Source organism: Miniopterus schreibersii (assembly GCF_964146895.1).
Source record: "Miniopterus schreibersii genome assembly, chromosome: 5".
Classification (NCBI taxonomy): Eukaryota; Metazoa; Chordata; class Mammalia; order Chiroptera; family Miniopteridae; genus Miniopterus; species Miniopterus schreibersii.
This window is the reverse complement of record NC_138106.1, coordinates 18,531,914-18,544,349: the sequence shown is the minus strand read 5'-3', so window position 1 is coordinate 18,544,349 and position 12,436 is coordinate 18,531,914. Positions and strand designations below refer to the sequence as shown.

Sequence of the window (12,436 nt, the reverse complement as noted above, 5' to 3'; positions counted from 1 at the left end):
ACTTCCGGTGACTTCATGGGAGGTGGGTGACAGGCAGGGTCATGCTGCCTACCTGCAAGCTGCTCTAGAGGGACTAGGTTTGCCATCCACATGAGTTACAGCCTTTTAACCACAACCTAAACAACCAACGGGAGCCTCTCGAGTGGGTGTCTGAATGCGCCACGCCAGCATCCCAGTGGCCACCGGCCTCCCAGGTCAAAAACTCCCACGGAACAGTGGTGAGTGAGACTCCAACTGAAATCGATTCTCCCAGCACCACGGCAACACGGCACCGTCAACGCTCATGTCCATAATGCACCCTTCACCTTTCTCCGCGTGATCTGGCTTAGGTTTGTCGTGTCTTGAAATACTCGCCTGACTGCGAAGGCGGTGACTCACCTGGACCGGCATTGAGCAGAACAGGCAGGAGGCGCTTCCTTCTCGAGAACTGTCGAAACCCAGCACAGCACCTGTTCATGTCACACATTGTTCCTGTGAAGGGGGAGATGCATTTCTTGCTCTCTTGTCAAGACTGGAGTTGCCAGGGAAAGTAAAGCAGTGAGGATGTGTCAAACTTTGGGGCTCGTGTTAAACAGAGTTGGAGGAACTCAGGCAGGTTCACCTGAGAATCTCCTCCACACCCCCTTCCCAGTGCCAGATGGGCCCCATTTTTCATAGGCTGCTGCCAAAGGTGAAAGTCCATCCGTAGAGTCACTCAGCTCCATGCAGGGTCCACTGGTGGTGTCTCAGCCAGTGTGAAGGTTGTAATGGTTGGGATTCCAGCATCCTGACTATGGCAATGGCCTAAGAACTCCTCTGAAGCTGGTAATTTGGAAACTGCATGGTTTGTAAACTTGAATTAATAAAAACTGGGGCCAATAATTTTACTGTCAATTAAACTATGTTTATTGGTCCTCTCAATTCCATCTGAGTTCCACAGGCTATAAATTGTGGAATATTGAAAAATATTCCGAAATCGGATCTGGATTGCCTCTTATTAGCTGTGTGACTTTGGCCAAGTTACTCTACCTCTCTGAATGTCTCTTTCCTCAACTGCCAACGAAGAAGTGATATCATCTCCCACATTACAAAGCAGTTAATGTTAAAAGAGATTGTGAATGTGAAAGGTTCCAGTACAGAATCTGGCCCATAAAATCTCTTTTCTTTTCCTATCTCTTCTGTTTTTTTGTTTTGTTTTCTGGCAATTGGAAATGACCGCCATTTCTGGCTAACAAATGTTGGCACATTTCAGTATGTGGCTGCACATACTTTTAGGATGTCACAAATAATTCTCCGAGAAGAATTAGAAATGATGGGGATACAGACTCCGAGACCAGCAGTAGTGAAGCCACAAGAGGGGATTAGCATGGTTCAGAAAGCCATAGGAACAATGCCTCTGGTGATTTTCGGAGACTTGGGTGCTGTGAGTCCAGCTTCGCCCTCATTGGTTGAAATATTATGGATAAATCACTTAGCCTCTTTGACACTCAATCTTCCCATCTGTAAATGGGGCTCCCACATTGTTAGGTTGTTGTGAAGACTAATGTGAATAAAATGCCTATTAAAGTACTTTGCAAACTGTAAAGTACTGAGAAAAAATAATTCAAATCCCTCTTAGCACATATACCTTACTGACACATAGCAAGTGTGTAAAGGTATGCGTCAGGCTATTTTTTGATTAAAAATCTTTGCGATGGAAATGCTGTCCAATCCCCAAACACACCAGAGGATGTCCTGAGCAGTCCGTCAGGGGCACCATTGGGTTCTCTAGTTGGCTTCTGAGGAGACTCTGACATTTGCCATGTGCTCACTATGTCTAGGCTTATGCCTGGGACCATCTTGTTAGGTCCCCATTGAACTGGCATTTATCACAATTCCCTGACTTGTGTGGGGCAACTGAAGCTATGTCAAAACTATTCATCCTAATGATAGTTTGTTACCATCATCTCTCAGTAGAACTTAATCCCAGCGAAGCACTTTTCCCTCTGCACTTTTGGGGAGCCCCTGGGGTAGGATGTCTTATGTGTATTCACCCAAATAACTGCCCAGGTGCCAGGAACTGCCCCTTTCCCTGCTCTGCCCTCTTGCTCTGGTAAAGCTGCCCTGTGCAGAAGACACCTTGCTCTCCTGTCATGCTAGTTTACGGTGACCCTGTAACAAAGTGTCTTGTGAAGTATTTTGGCAAACAATCCTGTTAGCTTTTAGTGACAGCTCTGTCCAGGAGTGGATCCAACATTGGGGAGGGCCAAGGACAGATTAGCCACAGTGTACTCAGACAACTCCTTTTTCTGACATGGACACTTTGCCACTTGGTGAGCTCACAGTGCTTGACTCCTTGTAGCCTCTCCAGAAAGGCAGATTCTGGCCCCCAGGGGGTTCCTCACTAGCTCACCAGACATGACTGCATCCTAGCGCAGACTCCAGCTTGTGCCCTCCCACTATACAGATGAAGAGACGAAGGCTCAGAGGGTCAAGTAACTTACCCAAGGTCACACAGCCAACAGGTGGCGGAGACAAGAGCCAAGCCCACAGTGAAGTCCAAAGCCCAAGTTCTTTCTGATCCAAATCCCATGATCAAAGTGGCAGTGTGACATGTTGTTCTGACCCTGGCGTCCATACAGGAGGGCACACTGTGCCGGTCACTGTTTACCGTATGTACTTTCCTCCTCCCCAGCAGCTTAAGTTACTTTCTGCTCAGTTTCTATTGGGAATCACGCTTTAGTCTTAAAAAACTGGGGATTCCTTGCCATTTCACCTTCCTTCCCATTCCTAGCCACCCTCCCAATAGACCCATGATTTATTTCAGTGTTATTTGGCTCATGGTTAAAAAGCACCATGGTGCTTACGGAGATGACACAACAAGCAAGTCTTGGCTACAGCAAAAAGCCAAGAGCCACCTTAGCCAGTGTTAGTAGATCTGAGAAAAACACAAATCCCTTGACTCGGTTCCCAAAGCCCCTCCAACCTGACCACCCTACACCAACCCTCTGTTCCAGCTTAAAGGTCCTGACCTTGAGTTTGTTTGTTTTTTTAAATATGACTTTGATTTCAGAAAGAAAGGAGAGGGAGAGAAAGAGATAGAAACATCAGTGATGAGAGAGCCATTGACCAGCTGCCTCCTGCACGCTCTTTACTGGGGATCGAGCCCGTAGGCTGCAACCCGGGCATGTGCCCCGATCGGGAATCAAACCACAATCTCCCTGATCCTAGGTCGATGCTCAACTGCTGAGCCACGTCTGCCGGGTGGACCCTGAGTTCTTTATTCTGCCCCCAACTGTAGCCTGGTGCCCAGTTGGGTGGGGTCTGTGCCCCATGTACCCACCCTAACACAGCTGTCCCTCCCAGCCAATTCCAATGACCTGGTATCTGTCCTCTTCCTGATTGACACTCCTAGTTCCAAGAGGGCCACCGCCCAGGCCAGGCCCCAGCCGTCTTGGCCAGGGCCTTGACCTTCTATCTTGGCCTTGCCAAAACTCCTTGGGGAGCTGAATACCCTCCTCCCCCAGATGCTTCTAGGAGATCTGACTGTATCTAAACAAACCTCTTCTTCCCCTCCAGAATAAATGACCCCATTCCCTCTCCAGGCATGAGCTCCCAGACTCTGGCTGTACTAGCTCCACTCAGCAGATGAAAAAACTCTTTGGGCAGGCACATCAGCCTGGCCTGGCCTGAGCTGACCACTTCCCAGGAACTCTGAGGCCAGGTGCTTCGCCACTTTCTTTGGCTGGCCCTCGGGCACCACCAGCTGAGATGCTCGGTGCTCAGTAACTGGGGGAAGTGAGTCTTCAAGCTGTATTTCTTAAAGACCCTATGTTATACCGTATAACTCCCACCCCACATTCCCTGTCCTCCCATTTTTGCTTTCTTTTCTCCATGGTACTTATTACCACTTTGATATACGGCTATACTCCCTGGGAGTTTAGTCTGCTTTGCTTGAACTGTGCCTGGCCCGCGGTTGCAGCTCAATAACTATGTGTTCAATGAATGACTGGAAGGCCCAGGGCCTTGGCAGGCGGTGCCGGAGCACACATACCGAGGCGTTGGAAAAACCAGGAGTTCTCATTTCTCAACTGTCACAGAGCCCAGCTGCCTCAGGGCTGCCAAAGAGGATTTCCAAATAAAATGTCTACAGGAGCTTCCCCAGCACAGCTCTGGGCACAGCGAGAAATGCCAAGCCTTCGGGCGGCCCATTATTCCGGCTCGCCTCTGGGCCATCCACCCCACTGAGATCGACAGTTCCCCACTGCAAGCCCTCAGCATCCCTGCAAACCTCAGTCTCCTTCTTTCCCAGACATGAGTCCGCCTTACTCATCTCCACACCCTTGGTGCCCAGCACAGTGCAGAGGAGCTACAAGTGTGTGATAAATATTTGGTGACTAAATGAATGCCTGGGTTCCACATGCAGACAAAACCAGCCCTTTTTGAATTCATTGTGTGACTCACACACCAGGGCATGATGAGTTTATTTCTTCTTATTGTGATTAATGACTTTTTTGTTCCAAAGGGTCTTCAATTCTGAGAGTTAAGTTTTACATATTGTAAATTTCAAGATATCCCAATGGAATAATACTATTTACAAAAAGACACGGCATAATGTTTAGAGCAAAACTGATGATTATGTTTCCTTTCCCCAGATCTTAAATGTCTGTTTTTACTTAGTGATGACTTTTTGTTTTTTAATTATATAGAGTGTTTTATGATATTGAAAATAAATGTCTGTGGAGAAAAGCTGATACTGCCTTTCCCATCTCTCCTGGAATAAATAAACGTGTTGTTTATTACAAAAAGCTTTTTTTTAACAGGCAAAAACTGATTACCCAGTTTCTCTTGGGTTTAGGAGAGGCTGATTTCTTTAAAAAGAGGAAATAATCCCCAGAGAAAAAGTAAGACAGTTGCTGTCTTCACATTCACAAGAGGAGAGGCTGAGCATTTTCTAAACAGAACTATTCACGGATTGCACTAAGCTCTAAATGAGACTGGGTATTTAGTTGATTACATTCCTCAAATTCAATTATTAAAATTTATTTAATCGGTGTGATGAGAAAATTTAAAAGGTGAAAAATTCCGCTTTGATTTGTGACTTTAAACATTATTTATCTACACTGATCAACTTCTGGGTAAATGCTTAGGTGCCAAGTCACTCCAGACAGATGAACGCCTTGAGTAGACTAAACTCATGTGTTTTGAAAGGCAAAAGAGAAAAACACACTGAAAATTTCAAAACACCATCTCTATTACTTCTGACAACATCTTTTAAGCCTCTGAAATCTAACCATGCCTAAAGCCAGTCTACCCAGTTTAGCAAACCAATGGATTCCATTCTGGGTTTAGCTGGTTAGAGCTGAGTTTTAGTCACTTGCTACGTGGAGTCCTGACTGACGTGGTAATGACAGCATCTATTTTGCATTTTTTGTGTGGCACTGGGCACAGCTCCACGTGCAAATGGGGCTAATTAAATCCATCGGATGGTCAGATTGCTGCCATGGCTAGATCCTGACACAAGCAAAGCTTGTTTAGAAGAGTTCCCCAAGTCCATTCCTAAACCTGCCAAATATGTTGCCTCCTCTCACCTGGTAGAAGGAAAAAAACAAAGGAAGAAGAATCCTTCCTCCAGCTCCTCTGGGTCAGAATGGCCCCTCTTCCCATCCCCCCTGTGCAGGCTGTACTGAGGCCCCATCTCAGTTCTCCCTGCTGACCCTCCCTGCTTCTCTACAAGCGTGTTTCAGTTTCCAGGCATAAAAAGACTGACAAAAAACTCAAGCAGCCTCCCAGCTGTAGCTTCCCCTTCTCTGCCCAGCCAACTCTTCTGAAATAGTGGGCTATGCCCACTACCCCAGCTGTTCATCTTTCCTGACTCACTTCTACCCCAGCGTGACTTGGTTTCTGCTCTCATGTCCCCATTGAAACTGGGTCACAGGAGTCACCAATGGCCGCCTCGTTGTCAAATTCAATGGGCCCATTCCAGTGCCTGTGCTGGACATTTCTGTGGCAGTTTTTACCCCCGACCACTTCCTTACCTGAGAGAACCTCTTTGTTTGGACTGCTTAATGCTGCTTTTTGCCTGCATTTCTTCCCACCTCTTTGCCCCCTCCTCAAGATCCCTCTTTGACCTTTAGAAGCTGGTGTCTGTCAGGGTTAAGGTCTCATTCATCCCATGATTTTCTCATTCTGCAGGCTCTTTCTGGGCCATCTCAGCCCCGCCCCAGCTTCACTGACCACCTCTATGTGGACGGTTCCCCAGCAGGCACCTCTAGGCCTCTCTCCCAACCATGTTCCTAACTGTTTTCTCTGGAGGTCCCACAGGCACATACAGAATATGTCTGAACACACCACCTTCCTCTCAGACCGGTTTCTATTCCTCTTCTTGCTCTCACAGTAAATGTTATCATCACCCCTGAACCTGCACAAAAAAGCTGGGAGTCCTTCTGGCTTCCTACCCTCCTCTCCGCGCTCTCTGCGTCCTGACACAGAACTTTGCACCTGGCAGTACACAATGTATCACCCAGACTGTGTATGCAGACGGATGAATGAACTATGAGAACACACAAAACCAAGGCTTTTGAGTCTAAAGCGGAATGACATTTTTTTACCTTTAACCGTTTTTCACATTTTCATTAACATGAGGGAAACCACTGTCTCAGATGATCTTCAACTCTGATGATCTATGATTCCAGACTACTTCAGCCTGACACCTTTGGCGGGTAACCACCATTCCTTCTTATCTACTTAACCCCACTGCTCCTTTTCTGTGCCCGTTCTGCCTTGAAAAAGAAGAGAGAGGCCCCTGTGATAAAGTGAGACATAAAACATTAATTACACCACCTTGCAGAACACATCTCACCCGGATAAGAGGTGCCCATGTATCTCTGCAGCCACATGAGTCACAGTGAGAGTTGAGAGGGGAGGCAGAGGAGAGGGAGGGGAGAGGGTGGGAGCAGCTGAAGGAAAGATAAACAGAGCCCGTTTCCTCCTTTCTGGGTCTTGCCAGGTCATGCAGCCCGTGTGAGTCTGGCCGTGTGCTGCACGCGGGAAAGTACCTTCCCTCTCTTGCATGACTTCTGCCTGGTAATGAGAACCGTGATTGTCTCATGAATGCCTATGTGCTTAGCACTTTCTACTTCTCAAAACATTACACGAATATTTGAGTGACTTCCGCGTGCAGACACTGTGCTAAGCCATGTGCACTTGACCTCATTTAAGCCCGAAGACCCTAGCAGGTAGGTCCTATTTTTATCTCCCGTTTGCAGACCAGGAAACTAGGGAGTAGAGAGGTTAATTGCTTCACTAAGGCCATCCGGCTAGTAGTGTAGTCCTGCATGCAAATCATCACATCAAACCCAGGTGCATCGCGGCCATCGTGACACTACTTCTGATGTATCCTGGTATCTTTGGGGCCACACATACATTTAGTGAACAGCAGCCAGGAGCTTGATAAACATGCACTGCAGGAGTGCCTAAACCATGCCAATAAGAGCTGGACCTGACCCCGCTGCCAGAATCCAGAAATGCAGCATTGCTTATTTCCTATTGATTGGACCTCAATTCCCTCATCTGTAAAATGGAGGGATAGAGCAGGTGTTCTCTAAGGAGCTTGTGCCTTCAGCACTCTCTGACTCTTCCTGCAGTGCAGCGTCCCCGACGTGCTGCCAAGACACCAGAGCGAACGCGAAACTAGGACAGCTGGGCTCTCAGCTGGGCCGCAGGGCCTCGGGGCTGCGCGCGGGGCCTCCTGAGCCACAGCGCCGGCCCACCCCCCTTCCCCACCCCGCCCCTCCCCCTCCCGCCCCTCCCCCTCCCCACCCCGCCCCTCCCCCTCCCGCCCCTCCCCCTCCCCCGAAACTCGGAGCAGACCCAGCCCCTCTCGGCGCATGCGCATGCCCCGGCCCGCGCCTGAGCCGGGTGCAGATTCGATCCCCTGCCCCCGCGCGGGGAAAGGGGTACCCGATAGGGCTGGGGCGACCCGGGAAGGAAGGGGCCCGCGGAGGAGGTACCTGGGCCTCGTTAGGGAAAGGCAGGGCCTGTCCCAGGGACCCCGGGAGCGCGGCTCCGGGCGCCCCGGCCTCGGCGCGGGACGTGCAGGGGCGCAGGGCGAGCCGGCCTTTCCCAGCAGCGGGACCCGCGGGGGGGGGGGCACCGGCTCGGACAGCCCGGGAGGGGACGTTCCTGTCCCCACGGCGCTGCTGACTGAAGTAAACACCCCTGAGGCCACCGAGGACGCTGCTCGCGGTGGCGGCGGGAAGGCCAGGTCCCGGGCGTCACCGGATGGTGCCAGCTGCCAGGAGGGGTGAGCACTGCAGGGAGGCCCCCGGCACAGATTAAAAATTTTTTTCTTTTTGAAATCACGGAAGGAAAAAGTATGCTAACCAGAAAGTTCCCTACGCAGTGAAAATAAGTGAGATACTCGCATTCTGGCCTTGCCGTTGATCTGGATTCTCCCGCCCCTGGTTTGCCATCTTTTCAGTGCCCAGGTGGGAGGTTGCTCTTCTGAGTTTCCTGTTCCCTGCTCAGGAAAGGCGATGCCCCCAGGAAGCCTGGATCAGTGGGCTGGAGGAGACGGGAAAGGAGAGCCCTTCTACCAGGATGCCACTCGGGGTGTCACTGTTGGTGGCTGGACTGTGACCTGTTAGAGCCCAAAGCCCTGATTCTGCAAACAGAGATTCTTTCTCAGCCCATGTGAGCAGTGGGGAGGCAGAGCGCTGTCCAGAAAGGGGGTTGCTTTGAGCTCTGCTGACCTGGGGTGGCCAGAGCCTGTGCCTTTCCTGTGGGAACAGACGCGGTGCTGAGCTCGCCCCCGGGAGGTGTGATGCCGGAGAGCTGCTTGGGGGATCCTTGCTGACAGCAGTTCCGTTCACATCACCCAGTTTACTTTGATTTCACTTAACTTTATTTCATTTTCTCTCCAAGTCCTAAAACATCTGGAAAAGGAGACAGTGGAAATAATTTTAAAAATTAAAGAAGGCACAAAATAACCCCTAGAATGAAAGTGAAGTTGTAGAGATTCAGCAGTTTCCCTTTTGCAGATTATGGCAGCAAAAAACCAAAGACAACCTTCACCAAGGAGGAGAGGCTACCCGGAAAACTCTGGTTGGTCGCGTCTAAGATTCACCAGATCAGAATGGGATGTAGGGTGGGAATGTGTGGGGTGGGTGGGATTAAATGTGCTTCTTGTGTGACTGATGTCTCCCAGCGAGAAAAAGGTAACCTTTGCTTTCTGCACAGGGCAGTGGGACTTCAAAGTCGTGGGGAAGCCTCCTAACCCAAAAGCCACCACAGCCTCCTGGAGTTTCAGCACTGTTGGGCTCTTAGATGTTCACCCACTTCTTCCAAAGGCAGGTCAGAGAAGATGGTGTTTTTATAAGGAGATAACACAGTTCAGGGGCTTGTTTAGAGCAGAAACCCCCAAACATCCTTGTGATCTGTATGCAAGTTCCTTCTTAGCCAAGTTTAAGGAGAGACCCTCCAAATGATCATTATTGTTTTTTGTTTCACGTATGTTTGTTTTGTTTTTAAAAACATAGCAGAACTTCTATGTCCAAATGGATGCCGACTCTGAGAGCTTTCAGACCACCCACAAAAGTGGGAGCAGAACCATCCACATACACCCCAGAGGACAGTTCTAAGCTAGCCCCCTCTCCTCCACCCCTGACAGGTTAGATGACGGTGCCACAGGGTATACTTCAAATGTGGGCAAGTTGCCCTCCCCCCAGTCACCTTTACCGACCTGTCACTCTACATCCATAGCAACTAACCCAAGTCTGAAAATCAGAAAGACAGGTACCTGAAGAGATTAGATATCACAAGATATTAATCTCAGCTATCTGCCTTTGTGGATCTATCAGAGATCACATTTATTTGTAGGAAAAGAGATCTAAACTATAAGAGTTCAAAAATTGCTCTCTTTTTTTGTAACATAGTACAAGAGAAAAGGGTTCCGGAAGTGGCAACTTAATTTGTATCTAATTTTGGCAAAATAATTGCAGACTGCTTCCAGCTCGAATGAGCAGCATGGTGTAGCTCTCAGTAGTTACTTATTTTAGTAGCTCTCCCTCAGGATGAATGCCAGCTATTTTCAGTTGCATGTGGGAAAACCAAGGGCACTGCCTAGCTGTGGCAAGTTGGCATCGCGTGTATGAGCTGTCAGCCGTGATACTCAGTTCCACTCAGACTCATTTCTAATTTTTAGTTGGCGTGTGACCTTGTTCCTGATTCAATTTGGGGTCCTGATCACTTCCTTTCTCTGCCTCCCTAGCTTCCTACCTATCTCTCTACCCACACAGGCAGCTTTTGGCTGAATCCATCTAATAATAATAGCATGAGTGCCAAGTGAGTTGTATAAAATCCTCAGGAGAAACATGAAGTGAAGCACACTGTTCTTCAGGACTCCTAGGGACCAGAGTGTACTTGTCCACAAAAACAAACTGAAATGCAGTGGAATTGTACATCTCTCTCCATAATTTATGCAGAATGGGATAATGCCAAGATCGTGACTTAAATAGCTCTGGTACATGTGGTAAGTAAGCCACCTTTAAAACGACCCCAGTGGTCACCATCTGCTAGTATCACACCCTGTGTAGACCCCCTTTGCATGTGGGCTGAACCTAGTGACTCTCTAATCAAAGAGACTATAACAAAAGTGATGGGATGTCACTTTTGATACTAGGTTGCAAAAAGACTATGCCTTTCTCATTCATATTTCTCTCTAACTCTGTCTCTGTGCCAACTGCCATTTTGCAAGCTGTCCTATGGAGAGCCTCAGGTGGCAAGGAACTGGCTTCTGAGACCGGCCAGCAGCCGTGTGTGAGCCTGGAAAGTGATCCTCCCTCCAGACCTTGAGATGACTGCGGCCTGTGACACCCTGAGCCCGGGGACCACTAACTGTGTCTGGATTCACAGGCACAGAAACTGATATAATACGTTTGCTGTTTTTAGCACCTAAGTTTTAGGGTGATTTTTATACTGCAGTAGAAATACTAATACTCCCTAAAGCAGGAGGCTAAGAACCTCCAGTGACCCCACCAGAGCTCTGTATCCACCTCCCGCGGCTGCAGCCCCCGCCATCGGCCCCAGGGCTGCTTTTTGACCACACCTTACTCCTGTGCTGCTTTGTGTCTTTGTATGTTCTCTTCCTTCTGCCTGAACAACCAGTCTCCAGATACGTTCCTGCGTAGGCCTCACACCTGCCTCAGATGTGCCCTCTGGAAAACCTTCCTGACTCAGCTGGCAGAGCTGTCCCCTGCCCTGGGGTCTGTCCCCACAGCACTTTGCCTCTGCGAGTGCTGCGCCATGTCATGCCGTGCTTTCCTCACTGGTCGGCCTCTGAGGCTTCAGCTCCTGGAGGGCAGGAATCTTTTCTCCATCTTCCAGCCCCTAGTGCCCAGCCCAGCCCAGCCCAGCAGTGAAACACCATTCCTGGGACGGATCAATGACTGTTCTGCAGAAGTAAAGGTCTTAGGCAGAAGACAGCACATGGTAGCTAGTTTCACTCCCAGGGGATGCAGCCTCGAGTGTGGTGAAGCTCTGGTCCCCACTCCTCAGCCCTTCAGATAAGGTCATGGGAGCCTGGAAGTTGACAGTCTTGTCATTCCAGTTGTTACCATTATAACCCATGACCTTTGAGTTGTGTTCCAGGCATCACAGACATTCCTTCCTTTTAATTTTAGAGAAAGCTAGAAAGGAACCATGAAGGCATCCTTAGGGGGTAACCTGAAAGAGGGGAAAGTCGTGTCTGTATCTCTCATGGGAACCGAGCCTGTGAAGGGAGGGGCTCATTGCAGGGCAGGCTGTTGGGAGATGGTGCGGGTGTGGAAGACGTTGTAAGCCTATCTACTCCTCACCATGTCCTGGTAATTATACTTCCTCAAAAGAGTCTTCCCCATTCTCTGCTCTGTTGCTCTTCCACTAGTCTATTAAAAAAAAAACCACACAAAAAACACACAAAAAAACATTTTTAGAGAGGAAGGGAGAGGGAGAGAGAAATATCGATCAGCTGCTCCCTGCATGCCCCTCACTGGGGATCAATCCCGCAACCCAGGTATGTGCCTTGACCAGGAATCAAACCAGCAACGCTTTGGTGCATGGGATGACTCCCAACCAACCAGGCCACACCGGCCAGGGCACTCTTCTAGTCTTGAACTCATCTGTAACAGCTTCCTAACTGTCTCATGACATCCACTATGATCCTTTCCAAGCTTTTGCCTACAGGGAGGCTGGAGCAATCTTACTGAAATGCACATTTGATCACATCGCCTGCCCACTTAAGCGCTTCAGTGACTGTGCGTGCACTGCGCTGAGGCCGGCCTGTCCTGCATCCTGCCCCCCTGCTGCCTGGGCCTTGGTTACACTTGCGTATTCCTCTGCCTCAAAGACGCAGGCCCTGGCCCACCACGTGGATGCAGGGGCTGGGCTGGCCTAATTAATCCCACTTTTCCTTCAGATTTCACTCCACTCGTCATTTCCT

At 49.3% G+C, this 12,436-nt stretch overlaps 1 long non-coding RNA gene across 2 annotated transcripts; it reads left to right on the top strand.

Annotated features, from left to right (window-relative positions):
* Positions 1–7,870: 7,870 nt before the first annotated feature.
* LOC308557992 lies at positions 7,871–10,880 on the top strand. 2 transcript variants are annotated; one of them, XR_013998920.1, is made up of 4 exons: positions 7,871–7,966; positions 9,000–9,063; positions 9,199–9,312; positions 10,715–10,880. It is a non-coding gene; the product is annotated as an uncharacterized lncRNA (long non-coding RNA). The 2 variants fall into 2 exon arrangements; XR_013998921.1 differs by lacking the exon at positions 7,871–7,966 and adding an exon at positions 8,136–8,263.
* The last annotated feature ends 1,556 nt before the right edge of the window (positions 10,881–12,436 follow it).